Source organism: Lepidochelys kempii, chromosome 14 (genome assembly GCF_965140265.1).
Source record: "Lepidochelys kempii isolate rLepKem1 chromosome 14, rLepKem1.hap2, whole genome shotgun sequence".
In the NCBI taxonomy this organism is placed as follows: domain Eukaryota; kingdom Metazoa; phylum Chordata; order Testudines; family Cheloniidae; genus Lepidochelys; species Lepidochelys kempii.
This window is the reverse complement of record NC_133269.1, coordinates 717,164-731,099: the sequence shown is the minus strand read 5'-3', so window position 1 is coordinate 731,099 and position 13,936 is coordinate 717,164. Positions and strand designations below refer to the sequence as shown.

General features: G+C 47.8%; 2 long non-coding RNA genes across 3 annotated transcripts; one reads left to right on the top strand and one right to left on the bottom strand.

Annotated features, from left to right (window-relative positions):
- Nucleotides 1-190: 190 nt before the first annotated feature.
- On the top strand, nucleotides 191-3,227 carry LOC140897636 (uncharacterized). 2 transcript variants are annotated; one of them, XR_012154771.1, is made up of 2 exons: nucleotides 191-572; nucleotides 1,695-3,227. It is a non-coding gene; the product is annotated as an uncharacterized lncRNA (long non-coding RNA). The 2 variants fall into 2 exon arrangements; XR_012154770.1 differs by having other exon boundaries at nucleotides 191-585.
- A 100-nt stretch (nucleotides 3,228-3,327) lies between these two features.
- Nucleotides 3,328-5,766, bottom strand: LOC140897682 (uncharacterized). Its single transcript, XR_012154785.1, has 2 exons — nucleotides 4,440-5,766; nucleotides 3,328-3,875 (listed from the first exon to the last, which is right to left on the bottom strand). It is a non-coding gene; the product is annotated as an uncharacterized lncRNA (long non-coding RNA).
- Nucleotides 5,767-13,936: the final 8,170 nt, after the last annotated feature.

The window sequence follows — 13,936 nt, the reverse complement described above, 5'->3', positions numbered from 1 at the left end:
CCCCAGTACTGGCCCCCCATGCCCCCAGCACCACCCCCTCTGCGCCCCCAGCGCCAGACCCCCCACTGCTCCCCCAGCACCACCCCCTCTGCCCCCCCCAGCCCAGCGCCTAATCTCCCCCCCACTGCTCCCCCAGCGCCTGCGCCCCCCCAGTACTGGCCCCCCATGCCCCCAGCACCACCCCCTCTGCGCCCCCATCACAGTGCTTGGAGCACTGGCCTGCTAACCCCAGGGTTGTGAGTTCAATCCTTGCGGGGGCCATTTGGGATCTGGGGCAAAAATTGGGGATTGGTCCTGCTTTGAGCAGGGGGCTGGACTAGTTGACCTCCTGAGGTCCCTTCCAACCCTGTTACTCTGTGATTCTGCCCCCAGCCCAGCACTGAACCCCCTGCTCCCCCACTCCTGCTTCAGAAGAGCTATGTGGGAACTTGTAACTGGTGGCAATTCTATTCGTAGCCCGTGGGAGAGAAAGCAAAGCACAGGCTCCTAAGGGTATCCCGCTGAGGCAGAGCAATGCAACCTTAAAGCCCTAGGCAGAAGGGAAAGAAATTCGGGTTCTCCACCCAAGAGAGGTAATGGCTGAGGGTATGTTTACACTACGGAATAAGGTCGAATTTATAGAAGTCGGTTTTTTAGAAATCGGTTTTATATATTGGAGTGTGTGTGTCCCCACAGAAAATGCTCTAAGTGCATTAACTCGGCGGAGTGCTTCCACAGTACCGAGGCTAGCGTCGACTTCCGGAGCGTTGCACTGTGGGTGGCTATCCCACAGTTCCCGCAGTCTCCGCTGCCCATTGGAATTCTGGGTTGAGATCCCAATGCCTGATGGGGCTAAAACATTGTCGCGGGTGGTTCTGGGTACATATCGTCAGGCCCCCGTTCCCTCCCTCTCTCCCTCCATGAAAGCAAGGGCAGACAATCATTTCGTGCCTTTTTTCCTGAGTTACCTGTGCAGACGCCATACCACAGCAAGCATGGAGCCCGCTCAGGTAACCGTCACCGTATGTCTCCTGGGTGCTGGCAGACACAGTACGGCATTGCTACACAGTAGCAGCAACCCATTGCCTTCTGGCAGCAGGCGGTGCAATATGACCGGTAGCCGTCCTCGTCATGTCCGAGGTGCTCCTGGCCACGTCGGCTGGGAGCGCCTGGGCAGACATGGGCGCAGGGACTAAATTTGGAGTGACTTGACCAGGTCATTCTCTTTAGTCCTGCAGTCAGTCCTATTGAGCCGTCTTATGGTGAGCAGGCAGGCGATACGGATTGCTAGCAGTCGTACTGTACCATCTTCTGCCAGGCAGGCAAGAGATGAGGATGGCTAGCAGTCGTACTGTACCATCTTCTGCCGAGCAGCCATGAGATGTGGATGGCATGCAGTCCTTCTGCACCGTCTGCTACCAGCCAAAGATGTAAAAGATAGATGGAGTGGATCAAAACAAGAAATAGACCAGATTTGTTTTGTACTCATTTGCCTCCTCCCCCGTCTAGGGGACTCATTCCTCTAGGTCACACTGCAGTCACTCACAGGGAAGGTGCAGCAAGGTAAATCTAGCCATGTATCAATCAGAGGCCAGACTAACCTCCTTGTTCCAATAAGAACAATAACTTAGGTGCACCATTTCTTATTGGAACCCTCCGTGAACTCCTGCCTGAAATACTCCTTGATGTAAAGCCACCCGCTTTGTTGATTTTAGCTCCCTGAAGCCAACCCTGTAAGCCGTGTTGTCAGTCGCCCCTCCCTCCGTCAGAGCAACGGCAGACAATCATTCCGCACCTTTTTTCTGTGCGGACGCCATACCAAGGCAAGCATGGAGGCCGCTCAGCTCACTTTGGCAATTAGGAGCACATTAAATACCACACGCCTTATCCAGCAGTATATGCAGTACCAGAACCTGGCAGAGCGATACCGGGTGAGGAGGCGACATCAGCGCGGTCACGTGAGTGATCAGGACATGGACACAGATTTCTCTAAAAGCATGGGCCCTGCCAATGCATGCATCATGGTGCTAATGGAGCAGGTTCATGCTGTGGAACGCCGATTCTGGGCTCAAGAAACAAGCACAGACTGGTGGGACCGCATAGTGTTGCGGGTCTGGGACGATTCCCAGTGGCTGCGAAACTTTCGCATGCGTAAGGGCACTTTCATGGAACTTTGTGACTTGCTTTCCCCTGCCCTGAAGTGCATAGATACCAAGATGAGAGCAGCCCTCACAGTTGAGAAGCGAGTGGCAATAGCCCTGTGAAAGCTTGCACCGCCAGACAGCTACCGGTCAGTTGGGAATCAATTTGGAGTGGACAAATCTACTGTGGGGGCTGCTGTGATGCAAGTAGCCCACGCAATCAAAGATCTGCTGATATCAAGGGTAGTGACCCTGGGAAATGTGCAGGTCATAGTGGAAGGCTTTGCTGCAATGGGATTCCCTAACTGTGGTGGGGCCATAGATGGAACCCATCTCTATCTTGGCACCGGAGCACCAAGCTGGCGAGTACATAAATTGCAAGGGGTACTTTTCTATAGTGCTGCAAGCTCTGGTAGATCACAAGGTACGTTTCACCAACATCAACATGGGATGGCAGGGAAAGGTACATGACGCGTGCATCTTCAGGAACTCTGGTCTGTTTCAAAAGCTGCAGGAAGGGACTTTATTCCCAGACCAGAAAATAATTGTTGGGGACGTTGAAATGCCTATATGTATCCTTGGGGACCCAGCCTACCCTTTAATGCCATGGCTCATGAAGCCATACACAGGCAGCCTGGACAGTAGTCAGGAGCTGTTCAACTACAGGCTGAGCAAGTGCAGAATGGTGGTAGAATGTTCATTTGGATGTTTAAAGGCGTGCTGGCGCAGTTTACTGACTCCCTTAGACATCAGCGAATCCAATATTCCCACTGTTATTACTGCTTGCTGTGTGCTCCACAATACCTGTGAGAGTAAGGGGTAGATATTTATGGCAGGGTGGGAGGTTAAGGCAAATCGCCTGGCTGCTGGTTACGTGCAGCCAGACACCAGGGCGGTTAGAAGAGCACAGGAGGGCGCGGTGCGCATCAGAGAAGCTTTGAAAACCAGTTTCATGACTGGCCAGGCTAAGGTGTGAAAGTTCTGTTTGTTTCTCCTTGATGAAACCCCCCGCCCCTTGGTTCACTCTACTTCCCTGTAAGCTAACCACCCGCCCCTCCTCCCTTCAATCACCGCTTGCAGAGGCAATAAAGTCATTGTTGCTTCACATTCATGCATTCGTTATTCATTCATCACACAAATAGGGGGATGACTACCAAGGTAGCCCAGGAGGCGTGGTGGAGGAGGGAAGGAAAATGCCACACAGCACTTTAAAAGTTTACAACTTTTAAAATTTATTGAATGCCAGCCTTCTTTTTTTGGGGCAATCCTCTGTGGCGGAGTGGCTGGTTGACCAGTGGCCCCCCCACCGCGTTCTTGGGCGTCTGGGTGTGGAGGCTATGGAACTTGGGGAGGAGGGCAGTTGGTTACACAGGGGCTGTAGTGGCGGTCTGTGCTCCAGCTGCCTTTGCTGCAGCTCAACCATACACTGGAGCATACTGGTTTGGTCCTCCAGCAGCCTCAGCATTGAATCCTGCCTCCTCTCATCACGCTGCCACCACATTTGAGCTTCAGCCCGCCGCCTACTCTCTTCAGCCCACAACTTACTCTCTTCAGCCCGCCACCTCTCCTCCCGGTCATTTTGTGCTTTCCTGCACTCTGACATTATTTGCCTCCACTTATTCGTCTGTGCTCTGTCAGTGTGGGAGGACAGCATGAGCTCGGAGAACATTTCATCTCGAATGCGTTTTTTTCGCATTCTAATCTTCACTAGCCTCTGGGAAGGAGAAGATCTTGTGATCATTGAAACATATGCAGCTGGTGGAGAAAAAAAAAGGGACAGCGGTATTTAAAAAGATACATTTTATAAAACAGTGGCTACACTCTTTCAGGGTAAACCTTGCTGTTAACATTACATACATAGCACATGTGCTTTCGTTACAAGGTCGCATTTTGCCTCCCCCCACCACGTGCTACCCCCTCAACCTTCCCCCCTCCCTGTGGCTAACAGCGGGGAACATTTCTGTTTAGCCACAGGCAAACAGCCCAGCAGGAATGGGCTCCTCTGAGTGTCCCCTGAAGAAAAGCACTATTTCAACCAGGTGACCATGAATGATATCTCACTCTCCTGAGGATAACACAGAGAGATAAAGAACAGATGTACACTGCAATGCTTTGTTCTACAATGATTCCCGAGTACGTGTTACTGGCCTGGAGTGGTAAAGTGTCCTACCATGGAGGACGCAATAAGGCTGCCCTCCCCAGAAACCTTTTGCAAAGGCTTTGGGAGTACATCCAGGAGAGCCGCGAATGCCAGGGCAAAGTAATCCTTTCACATGCTTGCTTTTAAACCATGTATAGTATTTTAAAAGGTACACTCACCAGAGGTCCCTTCTCCGCCTGCTGGGTCCAGGAGGCAGCCTTGGGTGGGTTCGGGGGGTACTGGCTCCAGGTCCAGGGTGAGAAACAGTTCCTGGCTGTCAGGAAAAGCGGTTTCTCCGCGTGCTTGCTGTGAGCTATGATCATCATCATCTTCTTCTTCGTCCCCAAAATCTGCTTCCGTGTTGCCTCCATCTCCATTGAAAGAGTCAAACAACACGGCTGGGGTAGTGGTGGCTGAACCCCCTAAAATGGCATGTAGCTCATCATAGAAGTGGCATGTTTGGGGCTCTGACACGGAGCGGCCGTTTGCCTCTCTGGTTTTCTGTTAGGCTTGCCTCAGCTCCTTAAGTTTCACGCGGCACTGCTTTGGGTCCCTGTTATGGCCTCTGTCCTTCATGCCCTGGGAGATTTTGACAAAGGTTTTGGCATTTCGAAAACTGGAATGGAATTCTGATAGCACGGATTCCTCTCCCCATACAGCGATCAGATCCCGTACCTCCCATTCGGTCCATGCTGGAGCTCTTTTGTGATCCTGGGACTCCATCATGGTCACCTCTGCTGATGAGCTCTGCATGGTCACCTGCAGCTTGCCACGCTGGCCAAACAGGAAATGAGCTTCAAAAGTTTGCGGTTCTTTTCCTGTCTACCTGGCCAGTGCATCTGAGTTGAGAGTGCTGTCCAGAGCGGTCACAATGGAGCACTCTGGGATAGCTCCCGGAGGCCAATACCCTCGAATTGTGTCCACAGTACCCCAAATTCGAGCCGGCAAGGCCAATTTAAGCACTAATCCACTTGTCAGGGGTGGAGTAAGGAAATCGATTTTAAGAGCCCTTTAAGTCTAAATAAAGGGCTTCATCGTGTGGATGGGTGCAGGTTTACATCGATTTAACGCTGCTAAATTCGACCTGAAGTCCTAGTGTAGACCAGGGCTGAAAGTCAAAAACCTTAATTGGGTTACCTGAAGGGATGGCAGTAGGGGAATACACGTGCAATTAACTAAAACTGGGGCAGTCTGAACTAAGGAAATGTTTGAAAAATTTCTCATTTGTCAACTCTGGTTCAGCTCCTCCCCTTCAAGGATGCTGGGAGCCTCCCACATCACCTAATTCCTCTCTGAGCAAATCTGATGGACAACATTAGCAGCCCCTGGCTCATCCACAGTGGGACTGACAAACCTGAGTGGAGGCAACCCCTCCTTAGCCATAGGAAAGTTTTCAGGACTGCCCTTGTAGCCAAAGCTAGGGGCGGCGCTGGAAAGGCTCCCAGGTCAGTGTTTACAGAGATATATAACAATCAGTTCAGCAAAAAGAAAAGGAGGAGTACTTGTGGCACCTTAGAGACTAACATTTATTTGAGCATAAGCTTTCGTGAGCTACAGCTCACTTCATCAGATGCATCGGTGCATCCGATGAAGTGAGCTGTAGCTCACGAAAGCTTATGCTCAAATAAATTGGTTAGTCTCTAAGGTGCCACACATACTCCTTTTCTTTTTGCGAATACAGACTAACACAGCTGCTGCTCTGAAACCTGTCAGTTCAGCCTGATTGTGTCTTGCACATTTCACTGTGGGTTGTTCATCTACTGCAAAAGGCAAAAGCCAGGTGCACTATTTACACTTTCCTGCCAAGACAGTGACCCTGGCAGGGGTAAGACACCCTACGAGCAAGGAATGCTTTGTACCAGCATGGCAAACAAAAAAGTAAGACGTTTATACCTCCCCCCCCCACGCGGCAGAGAGAGAGCGCCTCCAACTCTCACCTTTGAAATATCCTGCTGGTTATTACTGCACAGGAGGCTGTAGCCCTGTGCCAGTACCTAGAACCTCACTAACGCAGTATTGGGGTCCCTCATTCCTGAGGACAGGAACCAATGCTTCAGCCTAGAACCATTCTAGGCTGGAAGAGATGCTTTGAAGTGGTGCAGGTCCCTACAGCTTTGGCAGAAGCCTGAATGCAGCTTCAATGGTGTTCAATGGTGGTTGTTTCAGGGGGTATAAGAATCTGCAGCCTCACGAAGGCACCTTTCAGTTAAGAGGCTACCCCAAACACCCCCACACTGTGGCTCCTGTAGGAGATAGAAGTGTGTGTATAGGTTGGAGGAGGCTAGGTCGTAAAGCGACACTGTTCCACTCCAGCCGCATTATCTCAACCCTCCAGCAGTGGCCTAATGAGAGCTTAAGTCTCCCATGTAAGAGGTCACCATTAGCTAGCATCAGAAGGTCTAGATGGCAGGAAGTAGGCCTCAGCTGTAGAGAGGAGGGAACAGAAGTTGATAAAGTACAGGTAGGAACTGAAGAGAAACTGAGCCATTCTTTACAGGTGTCAAATCTGAGGAACTGTTCCAGATTGACAGGTTTCAGAGTAACAGCCGTGCTAGTCTCTATTCGCAAAAAGAAAAGGAGGACTTGTGGCACCTTGGAGACTAACCAAGTTATTTGCGCATAAGCTTTCGTGAGCTACAGCTCACTTCATTGGATGCATACTGTGGGAAGTGTAGAAGATCTTTTTATACACACAAAGCATGAAAAAATACCTCCTCCCACCCCACTCTCCTGCTGGTAATAGTTTATCTAAAGTGATCACTCTCTTTACAATGTGTATGATGATCAAGGTAGGCCATTTCCAGCACAAATCCAGGGTTTAACAAGAACGTCTGGGGGGGGGGGGTAGGAAAAAACAAGGGGAAATAGGCTTGAATAAAGACTGGGAGAGGCTAAGTCATTATGCAAGGTAACCTAAGTTAATTGTATCCAATTTGCAAATGAATTCCAATTCAACAGTTTCTCGCTGGAGTCGGGATTTGAAGTTTTTTTGTTGTAATATAGCAACTTTCATGTCTGTAATTGCGTGACCAGAGAGATTGAAGTGTTCTCCGACTGGTTTTTGAATGTTATAATTCTTGACGTCTGATTTGTGTCCATTTATTCTTTTACATAGAGACTGTCCAGTTTGACCAATGTACATGGCAGAGGGGCATTGCTGGCACATGATGGCATATATCACATTGGTAGATGTGCAGGTGAACGAGCCTCTGATCGTGTGGCTGATGTGATTAGGTCCTGTGATGGTGTCCCCTGAATAGATATGTGGGCACAGTTGGCAACGGGCTTTCTTGCAAGGATAGGTTCCTGGGTTAGTGGTTCTGTTGTGTGGTATGTGGTTGCTGGTGAGTATTTGCTTCAGGCTGGGGGGCTGTCTGTAGGCAAGGACTGGCCTGTCTCCCAAGATTTGTGAGTGTTGGGTCATCCTTCAGGATAGGTTGTAGATCCTTAATAATGCGTTGGAGGGGTTTTAGTTGGGGGCTGAAGGTGACGGCAAGTGGTGTTCTGTTATTTTCTTTGTTAGGCCTGTCCTGTAGTAGGTGACTTCTGGGAACTCTTCTGGCTCTATCAATCTGTTTCCTCACTTCCGCAGGTGGGTATTGTAGTTGTAAGAATGCTTGACAGAGATCTTGTAGGTGTTTGTCTCTGTCTGAGAGGTTGGAGCAAATGCGGTTGTATCGCAGAGCTTGGCTGTAGATCAGTGCCGCTGATCTGAAGGTATACATTGTCCCCAAATGTAAAATAGTTAAGCCGTCAAGAACACTATTCCCGATAATGTCACTGCTAACCTGGTGGCTGAACTTTGTGACTTTGTCCTTACCAATAACTGTTTTACATTTGGGGACAATGTATACCTTCAGATCAGCGGCACTGCTATGGGTACCCGCATGGCCCCACAGTATGCCAACATTTTTATGGCTGACTTAGAACAACGCTTCCTCAGGTCTCGTCCCCTAACGCCCCTACTCTACTTGCGCTATATTGATGACATCATCATCATCTGGACCCATGGAAAAGAAGCCCTTGAGGAATTCCACCATGATTTCAACAATTTCCATCCCACCATCAACCTCAGCCTGGTCTAATCCACACAAGAGATCCACTTCCTGGACACTACAGTGCTAATAAACGATGGTTACGTAAACACCACCCTATACCGGAAACCTACTGACCGCTATTCCTACCTACATGCCTCCAGCTTTCACCCAGACCACACCACACGATCCATTGTCTGCAGCCAAGCTCTGCGATACAACCGCATTTGCTCCAACCCCTCAGACAGAGACAAACACCTACAAGATCTCTATCAAGCATTCTTACAACTACAATACCCACCTGCGGAAGTGAAGAAACAGACTGATAGAGCCAGAAGAGTTCCCAGAAGTCACCTACTACAGAGCAGGCCTAACAAAGAAAATAACAGAACGCCACTTGCCGTCACCTTCAGCCCCCAACTAAAACCCCTCCAATGCATTATTTAGGATCTACAACCTATCCTGAAGGATGACCGAACACTCTCACAAATCTTGGGAGACAGGCCAGTCCTTGCCTACAGACAGCCCCCCAGCCTGAAGCAAATACTCACCAGCAACCACATACCACACAACAGAACCACTAACCCAGGAACCTATCCTTGCAACAAAGCCCGTTGCCAACTGTGCCCACATATCTATTCAGGGGACCCCATCACAGGGCCTAATCACATCAGCCACACTATCAGAGGCTCGTTCACCTGCACATCCACCAATGTGATATATGCCATCATGTGCCAGCAATGCCCCTCTGCCATGTACATTGGTCAAACTGGACAGTCTCTACGTAAAAGAATAAATGGACACAAATCAGATGTCAAGAATTATAACATTCATAAACCAGTCGGAGAACACTTCAATCTCTCTGGTCACGCAATTACAGACATGAAAGTTGTGATATTACAACAAAAAAACTTCAAATCCAGACTCCAGCGAGAAACTGTTGAATTGGAATTCATTTGCAAATTGGATACAATTAACTTAGGCTTGAATAGAGACTGGGAGTGGCTAAGTCATTATGCAAGGTAACCTATTTCCCCTTGTTTTTTCCTACCTCCCCCCCAGACGTTCTTGTTAAACCCTGGATTTGTGCTGGAAATGGCCCACCTTGATCATCATACACATTGTAAGGAGAGTGATCACTTTAGATAAGCTATTACCAGCAGGAGAGTGGGGTGGGAGGAGGTATTTTTTCATGCTCTGTGTGTATAAAAAGATCTTTTACACTTTCCACAGTATGCATCCGATGAAGTGAGCTGTAGCTCACGAAAGCTTATGCTCAAATAAGTTGGCTAGTCTCTAAGGTGCCACAAGTACTTCTTTTCTTTTTGTCCCAGGTTGAGGCACCAACAACAGAGGTTTGGAACACACTGAACAGTAATAAATCACCAGGACCAGATGGTATCACCCAAGAATTCTGAAGGAACTCAAATACAAAATTGCAGAACTACTTTGGTATGTAACCTATCGCTTAAACCAGATAACTGGAGGATAGCTGAAGTAATACCAATTTTTTAAAAAGCCTTCAGAAGCGATCCTGGCAATTACAGGCTGGTAAACCTAATGTCAGTACCAGTTAGATTGGCTGAAACTATAGTAAAGAGCAGAATGATCAGACACAGAGGAATATGATACAATTGGGAAGAGACAGTATAGTTTTTGTAAAGGGAAATCCTGCCTCAATAATCTATCACAATTCTTTCAGGGGGTCAACAAACCTATGAACAAGGGTGATCCAGTGGATATAGTGTATTTTGACTTTCAGAAACCCTTGACAAGGTCCCTCACCAAAGGCTCTTAAGCAAAGTAGGCAGTCGTGGGATAAGAGGGAAGGTCCTCTCAGGGATCAGTAACTGGTTAAAAGATAGGAAACAAAGGGTAGGAATAGTCAGTTTTCATAGTGGAGAGAGGTAGTTGTCCCCCCAAAATCTGCACTGGCACCAGTTCTGTTCACCGTAATCATAAATATGGAAAAAGGGTAAACAGTGAGGTGGCAAAGTTTGCAGAGGATACAAAATTCCACAGGATAGATAAGTCCAAAGCCATCCGAAGAGTTACAAAAGTGGTCTCGCTACACTGGGTGATTGGGCAACAAAATGGCAGATTAAATTAATTGTTGATAAATGCAAAGTAATGCAAATTGGAAAACAATCACAATTATACATTCAAAATGGTGTCTAAATTAGAAAGATCTTGGAGTCATAGTAGATAGTTCTCTGAAAACATCTGTTCAATATGTAGTGGCAGTCAAAGAAAAGCCAACAGAATATTAGGAACCATAAGGAAGAGGATAGATGAAACAGAAAATATCATAATGCTACTCTATAAATACATGGTACACCCACACCTGAATACTGCATGCAGTTCTGGTCACCCCACCTCAAAAAAAGATACATTAGAATTGGAAAAAGTAGAGAGAATAGCAAAAAAAAGTTAGAGGTATGGAATGGTTTCCATGTGAGGAGATTAAAAACCTGGTACTGTTCAGCTTGGAAAAGAGAGGACTACAGTTGGAATATGATAGCGGTCTCTCTCTCTGTGTGTATATATATATACACACACATGGTTCATGAATAGTGTGGAGAAAGTAAGTGTTATTTACCCCTTCATTTAACACAAGAACCAGGGTCACCCAATGACATTAATAGACAGCAGATCAACCTGTGGAACTCGTTACCAGGGGATGTTGAGAAGGCCAAAAGTATAACAGGGTTCAAAAAAGAATTAGATAAGTTCACGGAGAATAGGTCCATCAATGACTATTAGCCAGGATGGGCAGGGATCCAACCCCACGCTCTGACTGCCAGAAGCTGGGACTGTACTATAGTGGATGGATCACTCAATAAATTGCCCTCTTCTGTTCATTCTCTCTGAAGCATCTGGTACAAACCACTGTCAGAAGTGAAGATACTTGGCTAGGGACCATTGGTCTGATCCAGTATGGCCATTCTTACGCTCTCCTTATGTTCTTACCCTGCCAAAGGCAACACAATGAGTTGCAGGCACATCATGGTGTAGTTGCAGCTTAGAAGAGGCCTTAGAGCCGAAGCCTGCCTTCTCTGTGGAGAGGCTTATGACTCCATGGGCTCTTTCTAAGTTGGGTAGAGTTTTCCTTGGTGTCTTTGGCCAGCTTGCCCTCGCCACACTAATGTGTGTCTACCACCATCCCAACCCCCACAGGTATCACATCCCTGGGACGCTCCAGTGTTCAAAATGAGAAGTGTACAAGGGGATACTGTGAACCTCTGGGCGCCGATTCTTTGCTCCTTGGAGCCTGTGCTCTAGGTTTTTCTCTCCCTTTGCTGCCCCACTGCCAACCTCTAACTATATTCTCTCCTCTTCCTCCTGCTGAGGGAGGGGATATCAGCCAAGACTGGTTTATGAGATTTTCCATGGGGCCATTTCTCAGCATCAGGTCAATGGATCCCTCTACTCAGTGCTTGTGAAACCCTTTAAAGAATGTCTCCACCTGGGGAAAGACATGGCTGGGTTCTCCCTCCTACCCCAAACTTCAGTTCTAGTCTGGGGCAGCATCTCCTCCATAAAGAAGCTATTCCATCACCTAACAGTGTCCATGAAGTAAGGTGTGAGTGCCCCTTGCACTCTAGTCCAAAGAACTGCACCTTTCTGCTGAGACCCAGAATGACAGGGGACACACCTGGAATCTATTGTGTCATCTGTTCAACAAATTGGGGTCTTGTCTACATGCAGCTTTTGTATTGCTTTAACTATATTGGTTTGAAACTCAGTTAAAGCTGTACAACCCTCTGTGTGGACACAGTTATACCAGCATAGCTTATTCCCATAAGTGGGCAGAAACAAACAATACCTCTATAAGGGAGAGATGAGGTCTGTAAGGTAACATCTTAGGGCATGGCTACACTTGCAGTTGTAGAGTGCTGGGAGTTAAACCAGCCTTCGGAGACTGCAGCAGGGAAAACGCTGCAGCTGGAAGCGTACTGGTGTGGCCACATTAGCAGCTCTTGCAACACCACAAAGAGCAGTGCATTGTGATAGCTATCCCAGCATGCAAGTGGCTGCAACGTGCTTTTCAAATGCAGGGGGGGGGTGCGGTGGAGTGTGACAGGGAGTGTGTTGTGTGTATGTGGAGGGAGAGAGAGTGGGTTTTTGGGGGGCTGAGAGTGTGTCAGCATGCTGTCTTGTAAGTTCAGACAGCAGGAGCCTCCCCCTACTCAAAGCAAGCAGCATTCCTCAGTAATGGTTCCTGTGTCCCGGAGCAGATAAACAACCAGCTGTCTGAAAAGGAGCTTTGAAAGGGCATTCGGCATTCCTACAGCAAGTTCAAAACAATGACAAGAGTGGCCACTTGACTTAAGGGGATTATGGGATGTTTCCAGAGGTCAATCAGAGCACAGTAATGCAACACCTCATTCACACTGGCGCTGTGGTGCTCCAGCAGGGGCGAAGCAAATATTATTCCATTCCCCGAGGTGGATCACCAGCAGCGCTGTAGCCACGGAGTCAGAGCGTTCTACGTGCCTTGCCAGGGTGGATGGGTAGTGAGCTAGTGCGCCCGGGGCTCCTTTATTGCGCTGTAACTCACAAGTGTAGCCAAGCCCTTACTGGTTGATGATTGGGCGTGATGTTGGTGGAAAGGACAAGCTGTCAAGTTCACAGAGCTCTTCTTCAGGTCTGGAGAAGGTTAACAGAGTGTCCAAGCTAAATACAACATGGGAGAAATTAAGCACAAGTACTTCACACATGCTGTAGGAGACCTCTTAATTTTAAGTGGACAACTAAGGGTTATCAGGCAGTAGGGTGTGTTACAAATTGATGTAGCGAGTCATCAAACCAGTGTCTCCATTAAGTCCATGTTCTTCAGTGTTCAGCAGAACTATGAATTTAAGTTCCCAGGCTCAGATAAGGGACCTTATACCAAGAATGGCATCCCCAGGAAGGGACTGTACAATTTAATCTCCTGTAAAGAAGTCACCACCTAACCAAACAGTGAAACTGGTAAAAAAGCGCCGCATAAGCCAGGCCTGGGACAAAAATCAGTGTCTGCAAAACAGAACAATTTCTCAGTTCAGAAGAGCCCCCCACAATGGAGCAGCAGAAGAGCCTGAAACAAACCTTACCGCAAGGCGGCCCACCAAATCCCCAGGGAAGGTGCTCTGGAACGGGTCTCTTTAAAAGAAGTTTATTGGTCATATACAAAATAAAGAAAGCCTCATATCAACAAACATACACTATATACAGAAATAAATTAACAACACCTCCAACGGGGCCGCAACAGCAAATCCCCGACAGTTATCAACAGATACTGATCTACAGGTTGAAAAAGGACAATAATTTAGTAATAAATACTGATGATTAGCTGGGCTTGGCTTGGTTATAGAAAAGCCTTGCACTGAACATTTTATTACACCCCTGTCAGAGATCTCGCCCCCATTTCTAGTCATTTTTTATATTTACAAATTAGATTCTGTTTAATAAAATTTTTTTTTTTTTTAACCATTTTAGAGTCCTTTTAAAACTGAAAAGAAGCAAATACATGATTCAGAACTGAGCCTTGCAGGCCCGGTCCTCATGTTTGACACAAGCCAATATTGACACTGCAGGGCACCATAGCCTGGGCAGTGGCCAAGGCGCCCTTGTCCTGTCACTTCGTGCTCAGGATGTTA